The sequence below is a fragment of the Anas platyrhynchos genome, chromosome 1, assembly GCF_047663525.1.
Source record: "Anas platyrhynchos isolate ZD024472 breed Pekin duck chromosome 1, IASCAAS_PekinDuck_T2T, whole genome shotgun sequence".
Taxonomy (NCBI): Eukaryota; Metazoa; Chordata; class Aves; order Anseriformes; family Anatidae; genus Anas; species Anas platyrhynchos.
Genome location: NC_092587.1, coordinates 166,505,138 through 166,517,620, shown reverse-complemented (window position 1 = coordinate 166,517,620; position 12,483 = coordinate 166,505,138). Strand labels below are relative to the sequence as shown.

General features: G+C 36.4%; 1 long non-coding RNA gene across 1 annotated transcript; it reads left to right on the top strand.

Moving 5' to 3' along the window:
- The first annotated feature begins 2,143 nt into the window (after positions 1-2,143).
- LOC119713407 (uncharacterized) lies at positions 2,144-7,491 on the top strand. The gene is made up of 3 exons (XR_011806724.1): positions 2,144-2,249; positions 4,456-4,535; positions 4,645-7,491. It is a non-coding gene; the product is annotated as an uncharacterized lncRNA (long non-coding RNA).
- The last annotated feature ends 4,992 nt before the right edge of the window (positions 7,492-12,483 follow it).

Genomic DNA, 12,483 nt, shown 5'->3' with positions numbered 1-12,483 from the left:
CCCATGTGCCTGGCGACAGGACGAGGAGGAATGGGCTGAAGTTGCACCAGGGGTGTTTTAGGTTGGATATTAGGAAAAACTTCTTTACTGAGGGGGTTGTGAGACATTGGAATGGGCTGCCCAGGGAAGTGGTGGAGTCACCATCCTTGGAGGTCTTTAAAAGATGTTTAGATGTTGAACTTAGTGATATGGTTTAGTGGAGGACTAAACCATAGTTAGTGTTAGGTCAGAGGTTGGACTTGATGATCTTGAGGTCTCTTCCAACCTAGACAATTCTGTGATCCTTAAAATATCAGTAAACACCTGCATATTATTAAACTCCCTTCTATAGCTAAACCCACTCTTTCTCACATACACCCCCACCAACACACAGACACACACACTCACATAGATAGAGGTCATACATATCACCAGCCCTCCGCTTCCCTGTGAGCTGTGCTTTACCTCTGTGCTCCTGTGGGTCATGTTGGTGTTCTGTTTTTGAGTGTACCCCTGCTGCTCCTAAAACCCCACTGACTGACACACTGCTGAGAAAGCATTTCAGAGGCTTATGCTCAGACATCCAAGGTGTAGTCCCAGTACTGTCAGCCTGCATATCGGAGCCCATGGTGTCCTACTTCTCACCAGCATGCAGCTGTTCATTCTACCCCACTCCAGTGTGAAAAAAAAAAAAAAAGGGAGAGTATGAATTTTTGTGTTTTATTCTTGCTCCAAGCTATTTTTTTTTTTTGTTTCAAAAATAAATAAATAAATAACCATCTTTGTAACTTCCTAGCTACCGTTCAAATGACTGGTGGTTGTTTTCTCTTTTACATCATCAGTTTTGGGCCATCAACCTCTCAGTTTTTCATGTTCCATTCACATCAACTGTTTACTCTCATACTCTTGTCTTATTAATGCTGTTATGTAGGTCATTTTGCCAAATATTGGTTCATGTGAGTAGCTGCAAAAGTGACCTCAATTTATTATAATTTATACTGATGTCCTGGTTATGACTGGGATAGAATTAATTTTCTATTTTCTACTCTAATTTTTAGCTGATATGGTGCTGTGTTTTGAATTTAAGAGGGAAATAATATTGATAACACACTGATATTTTACTTGTTGCTGAGAATTTAAGCCCTCCTTCATTTCATAAAAGAAACAGCATTTGAAAGTCAAACTGTGTAAAATCATTCACTACTAAGTTAAAGACCTATGGACTTAAAGTCTTTAAGTGAATTATTAACAATAGGATTTTAACAATGCTCTAATGGAATACTGAGTTTTATGAATGTATAATGATGGAAAGATTATATTTTTCCTTAATGCTTGTGGTGGTTTTACCGTGCTAGGCAGCTGAACACCACAACTGCTCTCTTTCTCCCCCTCCTTAGATGAGGAGGGGAAGAAGTAAAGTAAAGAACAACTCATGAGTTGAGATAAGGATAATTTAATTAAAGGGAAATAATAATAATAATAATAAAGGAAATATTATTATTAACTAAACAATTTAACTAAAGGGGAAAAAATTTTCCCTTTCTTTTCTTCCCTATTGGACTGTCTTTATCTCAACACATGAGGTTTAACTTTTTTTTTTTTTTTTTTTCTGATTCTTTCCCCCATCCCACTGGCTATATGGTGATTAGCTGCCTGCATGATTAAACAACAACAATTAATTCACCTTTTGTTTTTTGTAATATAAAGCTTGTCTAAACAATGAGTATTTTTATTCCAGATATTTCTTTACCCATTTTGAGAAACAGACATAGCTATTTTGAAAAAATAAGTGATTTTGTCAAAAAGCAGTACAAAATTCTTACCCGTCTCAGCTATACCTATATTGTAAAAACAAACAAACAAGCAAGCAAACAAACAAACAAACAAACAAAAAAAAACAACACATAAAAACTATTGCATATTGTTGTTCAGAAGAAGTAAGTGAATGCGTTTTGATAGATTCCATTAGTTTAGAGCTGCTAAGGATTGGGCTTTCTATCAGTGGAAATGTAGGTCAGGCAAAATGGGAAAGAACATACTGGAATACTATGAAATTTGAAAAGTCCTTGTGGTTCGTGGTAGATAATTAACTAAAAGCTCAGAGTGCAAACTAGTAGAATATAAGAAATGTTGATTATTAAGTAACTAAACACAAAGTGGGAGAGTAGAAATATGTAATAATTTACTCATGCAGTAGGTACAGTTCTTACAGTAACCACTCAGCAGCAAAACTTTTGGAAAGCAGAAACCATTGAGAAGGAATCCTAAATGTGAGTTGAAGCAATGAGAATTACTTCAGAATGAAATATTTATTAACTTAAATTTACTTTAAGAGGATACTTAAGTGGCTTTGAACTTTAATGATGCAATACAAAAAAAAAAAGCTTTTGTTTTTGTTGTTAGATAAACCATATAATTATTAATTTATACAAATAATCATAATATAAATCATAGAATAAAATCCAATAAAGTAAAATCTAACAATATACAATTATAAAAATAGACCATACAATTATAATTTAAATAAACTAGAACTCTCCAGTTTGAAGAAGGAAAAAAAAAGTTTTTTAAAAAGTTTGACTGTAGAAATTATGTGTAAATCACAGCGTGTAAATCACAAGTAGTGTGGGAAACATTAATTGAAAACTTTTGTACATGAATAGGACACATCATGTAGTAGCACATCTAGTCCTACATCTAGACCCCAATAAGACATTTAGTTATAAGAATAAAGAAATTAAAATGGTTTAACAGATGGCAAATTCAAAACAAAACTACAGAGGTAGTTCTCATTACATGTAATTCCATTGTATATTTTATTTTTAGCAAGACATGGATTGTAGAATTATATGTGGTATTAAAAAAAAAAGAGTAAAACCTATGAAGTTACATTAGCTAAAATCATTCTACTCCTGGCTTATTTCCAGAGGAAATATTAGTTCTTGATTGATATCCTTGTGTTCTTCCTAATACATCTGCTCTTAGATACTTTTGGACGTTAGTCTAATTAGAACCTTTGGTCTCACAGTATGCCTGTTGATATGGCTCTCTATATCATTTATTGATCCAATTTTATTCAAAAGCAATCATAACTTCTATTATCTGCTAGCTGATCACATTTTCTGAAACAATAGACAGAACATGAGAATAAGAAAGGCAATTCTTGTTGTAATCTCATGTTGTAATTTGTGATGGCTTCATCCTAAATTTAATTATTAACAATAATTCTGAAATCTAGAACAAATTTATACCTGCATAAAATAATATACCTGCATAAAATATCTTAGAAACACTTATTTTTTGTTTCAGGTTCCAAATATTCCATTTTGATATTTTCTATATTATATGAATATTTCTCCATTGAGCCATTTATTATGTTAAAGAAATCATTTTGACATAAAAGTTGAAATCTGGTGTATGTATAGTTGTTACTTTATGGGAAAAAACATAGGTCAGTTAAAACATTCTAATGGTTATGATAAATTTTAGTAGAGAAATTACCTCAAAAATCATGCTGTTCATAAATATCTATATACATTTTAGTGTTTTATGTTTTGAACAGTGTAACAGGCTTTACAATAGATTATTTTGCATTCCATTTGACTTAAAATAAGTTCTCATCATGTATAAGGATAGGCATATACTGCAAGAAAAGAGGGGGGGAGGGAAGCCACTATCAAAATCCAGGATACTACTTCAAGAGAAAATATCCAGATGATACATTCAAGAGGTAGAAAGTTTATTCAGTTTTGTGAAGGTGATGTCAATATCTCCCCAAACTGCAAGTTCATGGTTTTGTAATACTTCAATCAAAAGAACAGCATATCAGATATACTGTGAAAAATAGACCATTACTTACCAACATAAGGAAAGCTACGATGTAAATTCACAAACATAGTAGTAGAAAAATTTCATTGCACAGGCCATTTGTTAAGCCATTGTACATTTAATCAACTTTCCAGGCCTTCTGCCCAATGTTCGTCCATGGGAATATTTCTTGCTTTCTGTTCCTATGTGCAGCTGGAAAGTAAGAAAGTGAAGACAGTTCTGAAAATGTATTTTTTAATTTGTCTGTGATAATTCTCATTGAGAACAGATATCTCTTTTTCACAAGATGTCTCTTCATGTCATAATGTCTTCTTTCACTGTGGAAAAGTATAATTCTGTTTCCAAGCAAGGACATTTTGTTGTAATTATTTGAGATTTATACTATACCAATATATATATTTCTTTAAAGGACTTATCATCCTGTTTGAAATGAATTGACAGATTGACAAATTAAGTAAGATGATGGCAACAAAGGTCTTGAGATGACATTTTGTAAACACACAGAATTTACACATCAGTAGGTAGACCATATCAAGCTAAATCTGTTTGCAGTGTGTTTACATAAAGGCATATTCAGTTGATGTCATAAAAGAGCTTCACTTCTGTCATCTTGCATTTACAAAGAAAGCTTTTCCTTTCCACAAGCAGGTTATCTCTTATGCATGCTTGTGAGAGCCAGTGTCAAAATCTGCAGTGACTGTAATGCTGTAGGACTTTGCTTATTACAAGTAAGTACCTTGCAATACCAGCAGTAAAACAAATCTATGCATGCAATTTATTGTATTTCTTTGACTAAAACATATATATTTTTTATTAATTTATTTTTTATTTTTTTAGGAAGAACAATTGCATGGTATTTAAGTATTTAAACTTAAAATTACCGAAGAATATTTATTTATTTATTTATTTTTAATATTTAATGACTATCCAGCCTACTAGAGAACTTTGGAACTCCTCAGAAACAGTTCCTACTGAGAAGACATCTGCAACGATATGCCAAGCCCAAAGGAACCATGCACCAGGAAAAATAAGACAATTATCTGCTCATGAAAGATTTTATCACAGAAGTCCAGCCTGTATCCAACCCCCAAACGGATTTCTCTCTCCCTATAGGAGTATATATATATATATATATATATATATATTTACATATACACAAATCTTCAGGATATATGGATTTCAGAAGGAAAATAGCTTTTCCAATGGAACTGTGAATAAAAACAACAACAAAAAAGAAATGTGAGATTTTATTTAATAAATGTATTTTGAAGAAATCCTAACAGAGAAAAACACAAGGAATAGTTACAGACATAATGATTAAAAATCTAAAAGGTATATATGGAATGCTAGTAAAAGTCAAAAGTCTGTGTAGAATAATATTTGGAGGTTATAAAGGCAGACAGTCAAACAAGTATTTACTAATTTAGTTACAGTCAGGTTTCTTGCTTTTCATTCTAGTAAAAAGCTTGTTTAATAAATGTGTATAAAAAAAGAATGAGATGAAATGTTAAGGTAAAAAATATTGCAACAAAGAAACTGATACCCAAGGGAAGGAAGAATGCAGTAACTGGAATAATAAAGATTTATTGTGATGTATTGTGATAAGTGAATATTACATTATTCACTTTCTGTCTCAAGGGATCTTAGATAAATGGATATATATAGAATGACCTTTCTGACATTAAGCAATTAAATAAGCAAAATAATACTCTCAGATAACCCCTAGCAAATCTAGGGAATATTATTGGATTCTATGTCGGACTGCTGTGTTGCTAAATAAAAAAATAGAAAAGAACAAAACCTACCTGGTTTACAGGGAAACTCAAGAAACAAACCAGAATGAGCACAAAGTTAGAAAGCTAAAATAAAACTTGTCCTCTCTTATATTTTATGTTTAAAATTTTAAATTATTTTTGTTTTTAATTTTGATTATTATTTTTTATTTTTATGGTGGGAACTACAGGAATTTATTACATGCTGTGTTGTCTTTAGAAGAAGCAATAGAAATTCAGTAAATGAAACTGAGATTCCACACAAATAAATAAATAAAATGCCAAAAATGACAAAATGCAGATGCCCTTTAAGTGACATAATAAACTTAAGATGAAGAAAAAACATTTTGGCTTATTTAATCCTAAAACATTTGAAGACATCTGGTCAGGTAAATTACATAGTGATTCCCACATTTTATTTCCATTTTTCTCATGTACGAGGATTAGGAAAGTACTTTGGGATTCATTTCAAAGATTTAGACAATCTGCCAGGTAGACATTGGAGATATCTACAGATTAGTGAGTTTTCTGTATCATTCTGAAATCTCCTGGAGACAAGATGAATTACAGGCTATTAAGGTCTCTTCTTGGTTCTCAGGAAGAGAGACTAGGAGAGTTAGTTTAGCTGCTAGTTTAGTTACTAGCTGGGTAATTTCATTTGCTTAGTCTAGGACTACATGAGCACCACCTCTTATGCCACAAACAACCAAAAATTAAACACACATAGGAAAGGACTTCTCATACTATACTTGTCCTGAATTGTAATGCAGAAATGATGTAGAGAAATGATATTACAGACATTTCACTATTAGATTGCCCCTATACATCCAGCTGCAAAAAAAAAAAAAAAAAAAAAAAAAGGAAAACTAGCTCCAGCCCTGAGAAGGACTTAGGACTTGGGGCTCTTGGTTGATGAGAAGCTCAACATAAGCTGTCACTGTGCACTTGCAGACCAGAAAGCCAACTGTATCCTGGGCTGCATTAAAAGAAGCATTACCAGCAGGTCAAGGGATGTGATTATGTCCTTCTACTACACCCTAGTGAGACCCAATCTGTAGTACTGTATTCAGCTCTGGAGCCCCCAGTGAAAGAAAGGCATATTAGAGCAAGTTCAGAGAAGGGCCACGAGGATGATAAAAGGGCTGGAGCACCTCTACTATGAAGACAGGTTGAGAGAGCCAGGCCTTTCCAGCCTGGAGAAGTGAAAGCTCCTGGGAGACCCCATCACAGTCTTCCAGTACATAAATGAGGCTGACAAAAAAGCTGGACTTTATCGGGGTAGGACAAGGAATAATGGTTTTAAACTAGAAGAGGGTAGATTTATATTAGATATTATGAAGAAAGCCTTTATGCAGAAGGTAGTAAGGCACTGGAACTGGAAGAGGTTGCTCAGAGAACTTGTGGATGCCCCATCCCTGGAAGTGTTAAAGGCCATGTTGGATAGGGCTTTGAGCAACCTTACCTACTGGGTGGCATCCTTGCCCATTGCAGGAGGGTTGGAACTATTTGATCTTTAAGGTCCCTTCCAACCCAAGCCCTTCTATGAAAAAGAAAATTTGTGGAGTAGTAGTCACAATGGCATACAGATAAATATGAATCACTTTTCATATCAACTTTGCTGCATGACTATTTTTTTTCCCTACAGGGGATGAATGGTTGTATTCCCTGACATTCCCTGTATTTTATTTTTTTTTCCTTGTTTATTTTATCTGTTTTGTTTGTCAGTCTCAATCTTTTGTGTCTTTTCATCACTAGCAAAACTGAAAGAATTGACCTTCCTATTATAAAGAATAAGCTCATTTCCTCTTAGTATTAAATTATACGCTGAATGCATTGAACTTTTGCCACATAACAATTCCTAACATTTATTTTTTTTATTTATTTTTTTAATCTTTTTAGTGGTATGTAGAATATTCCTCTTCTGTCTTGAGTTATAATGATGATGAAAAGTCTTTACATATTTCCAATAATATATAAATGAGTGAGTTGGGACTTGTCAATTTGCTTCTCATTAAGATGCAAAAAAGTAAGACGAATAAAGGAATTAAGAAGACAAAAAAATGTAGCTTTCTCTGCTTGAAAGTATGGAAAGAAAGTTTAGTTAACACCTTGCTATCTTCTTTTGGCAATGTCTCTCCTAGAAATAAGAGAGGGCTTAAAGGTAAGAAACAGTACCATTTCCTAACCATCCACTTAACATCTTTCTCCCTGGCTCCATCTTGGAACACCACATCTAGCTGTTTCCAAGACAAAGCCCAGACATAATTTGGCTGGTTATTTCATTGGGGTTTCTTCTCCCAGCTTCGGTGTAAATGAAAACTGCTCCAACATTTGACCCCTTTTACTTACAAAATCCTTCAAATCAACCACTCCAGGATAAATGTACTCACATCTCACCCAAAGCGTAGAATAAATCCATCAGGGTTATAAAATAAACTGACCTACAGGAGGGGTACAGCAGGTTCCCGGTTCTATGTTTGATGCACTTAGAACAGAAATATATACATCTGTATAACGTTTTGAAAAGTCACACAGTAACCATAGTTTATAGGGTATCAGAAGTAACTCAAAGGACACCCAGGGACAAGCGCAAATATGTGACTGTGGGTAGCCTCCTCTGGAAGGAGAAATTCCCGACCAGTGAGGACATGGCTATGCCACCTGGTCTTGGGATCAGAGATTGGTATATGTTACTTTATTTACCAATATATACATAATTGTTGTGTTTGCAAATCAATTCATAGAATTTCAGTACACGTGAGTAACATATCAAAACATTATTTTATAAGGATTTTAAACCAGAGTTTAAAATAATCCTAGACTTATTTATTTCATATCTGTCAAAATCAGATTCTTTTATTTAGAATCCCTCAGTTGTCAGGGAAACAGATTCAAATCTGTGCAAAATTTTATTTAAGAAAAGTCTGACAGCAGAGAAACTGAAAAACCTCAACTACAGGCTTATATTCTTAGTATTCATCTTCACAGGCACATCTGATTCCCAGACTGGAATAAGTGTCTGTCTCTTGGGAACCCATATTCTAGACAGCAGCTGAAAACAGCATGACAGCTCGAAGTCTGCTTGGCTTTGTAAGATAGGTGACTGGTGAAAAAATTAAATAGAAGTGAAAAAGATAGAGTAAGACTCACCAACAGGAAACACAAACTTTTTTTTTTAATATTAATTTTAATTTTTTTTATGATGATGAGTTTAGCCTTGTCACTTGTGTTGTTATAATTCTAAAAGCTAACAATATGAATTACTTAATCACAAGACTCTATTTCTATCTGTATTCACATAATTTTCTCTACACTGCATGTTAGATAAAGGTTAGATGAAATTAGATGAAGGTTAAGGCCTAGATCCCAACAGATAACTAGGTGCCAGGAGCAGAATTTTAAAATGTATTTAACAATACAAGCCCAAATTTCAGATTTAACTTCTAAGGCACTTACTGTATTTAATAATATAAGTCCAAAACTCAGATTTGACATCTAAAGCACTTAAGTTTAAACCTTGTTTGAAGTTATATAGTCAGATATGGCTTTCACCTAGTCTGAGCAGCTCTCTAGCCTACATTCAACTGTATCCAGAAGACAGATAATTTTCCAGGTCAGTTCTCAGAAAATGCTGGAACCTCTTTAAAAGTACTTGCTACACTTCAGGAAACATCAGTGGAGGCCATTATTTTATTTTGAATCAATGAATCAAACAGAGGTTAAGGTGGGAAGGGATAATTCAGACCACCTATTTCAATTCCCTTGCTCAAAGCAGGGTCTGATAGAGCAGATTAATCAGGACCACGTACAGTCAGGTTTTGAATAATTCCAGGGATGGATATTCCACAACCTCTCTGGACATTCTGTAACAGTGTTTAAGCACCCCCAAGGTAAATAAGGTCTTCTTATGTTTAAACAGAAGTTCCCTGTTCCCACCGACTTTTTGTTACTCCAGTATGTTCATGTTTATCTTGCACTGGGGAACCTGTACCCAGTGCTCTAGATTTGTCTCACCAGTGCTGAATAGAGGAAATGGATCATCTCCTTTGACCTACCAGCAATATTATTCCTAATGAAGTCCAGGACACTGTTAGCCTTCTTTGCCAGAAAGGGACCTTGTTGGTTAGTGCTCAACTCAATGTCTACCCTGACTGCCAGGTACTTCTCTGCTAAGTTGCTTTCCATCTGGTCAGTCCCTCTGAATGACAGCTCACTTATCTAGTATATCAACCACTCTTCCTATGCTTCTCTCATTTCCGGTTTTCCTGAGGGTGTAGTTTATCCCATTATCAGGGTCATCAATGAAGACATTAAATATATTAAAAAGATATTAAAACATAAAACATATTAAAACATATTAAAAATATATTTAAATAGTACTGACCCCAGTTCAGTTCCTGGGGTACACTGGTAGAGACTAGCCTCCAACTGGATTTTACACCACTGATCATAACACTCTAAGCCTAGCAGTTCAACTAGTTTTCAGTCTATCTCACTGGCCACTTATCCAATTCATACTTAACCAGTTTGTCTGTGATGATAATAGAAAAACAGAATCATTAAGGTTGGAAAAGATCTTCAAGATCATCTGGTCCAACCATTGTCCTACTACCAATGTCACCATTTAAACCATGTCCCTAAGCACCATGTCCAACCTTTCCTTGAACACCCCCAGGGACGGTGACTACAACACCTCCCTGGGCAACCCATTTCAATGCCCGACTACTCTTTCTGAGAAGAAATGTCTCCTAATTTCCAAACCAAACTTTCCCTGGAGCAACTTGAGGCCGTTCCCACTAGTCCTATCACAAGTTACCTGCGAGAAGATGCTGATCCCCAGCTCCTCATACCTTCCTTTCAGTCCTGTGAGTCCTCCTCATAGGACTTGTGATCCAGACCCTTCACCCACCAGTTTTGTAGCCTTTCTCTGGACACACTGCAGGGCCTCAATGTCTTTCTTGTAGTGAGTAGCCCAAAACTGAACACAGTACTCAAGGTGCAGCCTCACCAGAGCAGAGTACAGGGGAATGATCACCTCCCTGGTCCTGCTTGCTACACTATTCCTGATACAAGCCAGGATGCCATTGGCCTTCATGGCCACCTGGGCACACTGCTGGCTCATATTCAGGCGAGCATCAATCAGTGGCCCCACATCCTTTTCCTCTCTACAGTTTTCAAGCCATACTGCCCCAGGCCTGTAGCATTGCATGGGGTTGTTGTGGCCAAAGTGCAGGACGTGGCAATTAGTCATGTTGAAGCTCATTCCATTGGCCTCTGCCAACCTGTCCTGGTCCCCCTGCAGGGCCTTCTTGTTGTAAGGATATGGAAACCTTTTTTGTTGCTTTTCACAACCTAGTTCTTGTCCTAGTTTTAACCTCGCACAAAGTTTTGTTTTATTGATAGTCTGCTTTCTAGGTGAGCGACAAAGACATTAGGGCACAAATTGATTTATTCTCTCAGTTTTATTCTCCAGAGTCAGTTGTCTGACATGTAAATGTTAATAATTTAGATATCCATATGTGTGTTTTTTGAATAGATCAGATCTGCTAGATGGTTTTCTAAATTCCACTGGTTTGGTTTCAGTGACCCACACATAAACACCTAATGTCACCTAACATGAGCTGACAGTTTTGTCAGAGAACATATTGGGACTCTGTATTCATCTTCAGTAGCAGCTACTATAGAGGCAGTGAAAAGGTTCTCTCAAGTGACAGTAGGCACCATGTGTGTGGACAACTGAATTACATCCATTACCCTAGTACTATTACTCTTCCTTTGACTATGCTCACCTAGCTCACTTGAAGAAACTCAGATATGGGCAATTAATTGCAGGTGTCAACAATGTGAAGCTGATTCCAAACATTAAAGAAAGGTATCTGGAACCTGAAATTTAGCCCAATTCTAGTGATTTGGTTTCTTAAGTACTTCCTATTTTGCCTGAAAATAATGTTATTTTTTAAAGTTAAGGTGAATGTTAATGCTGACAGCAGCATTAACCCTCTGCCCATAAATTCTACCTGTCCAGGTCCCTCTTCAGGGCTTCCCTACCTTCTGGCAGAACGACATTTCCCCCCATCTTGGTGTCATCTGCAGACTTATTGAGGGTGCACTCAGTTCCCTCATCCAAATCATCAATAAAGATATTAAAGAGGATGGGCCCCAACACTGACCCCTGGGGAACACCACTCGTGACTAGTTGTCAGATGGCTTTCACTCCATTCACCACCACTCTCTGGGCCTGGCCATCCAGTCGGTTTTTAATCCAGCAGAGTGTACTTGTCCAAGCCATGGGCTGTCAGTTTCTCCAGGAGAATACTATGGGAGACTGTGTCTAAGGCATTGCTGAAGTCTAGGTAGACTACATCAACAGCCTTTCATCAACAGCCTCATCCACAGGGTGGGTTACCTGCTGATAGAAGGAGATGTGGTTGGTTAGGTAGGACTTGCCTTTCATGACCCTATGCTGACTGGGCCTGATGCCCCTGTTGTCTGTAGTGGGTTTACGTGGCAAGGTTTTGGTAGTGGGGGACCATAGGGGTGGCTTCTGGAAGAAGAATCCAGAAGCTGCCCCATGTTAGATAAGGGCCCTGCCACAGGCCAGAGCTGAGCCCATAAGTGATGTTGTTTACGGTTCTGTGAGAACAGACTTAAGAAAAGAAAAAAAAAAAAACAACAACAAAAAAAAACACCTGTGCCACAACAGCTGCTGGTAGAGAGAGAGGAGCGATAAACAGCTTTGCAGACACCAAGGTCAGTGAAGAAGGAGGGGAAGAGGTGCTTCAGGCAATGGAGTAGAAGTTCCCCTGAGGCCTCTGGTGAGGACCATGGTGAAGCAGGATGTCCCCCTGCAGCCCATGGTGTACTGTGGTGGAGCAGGCTTCCATGCTTCAGCCCATGGAAGAGA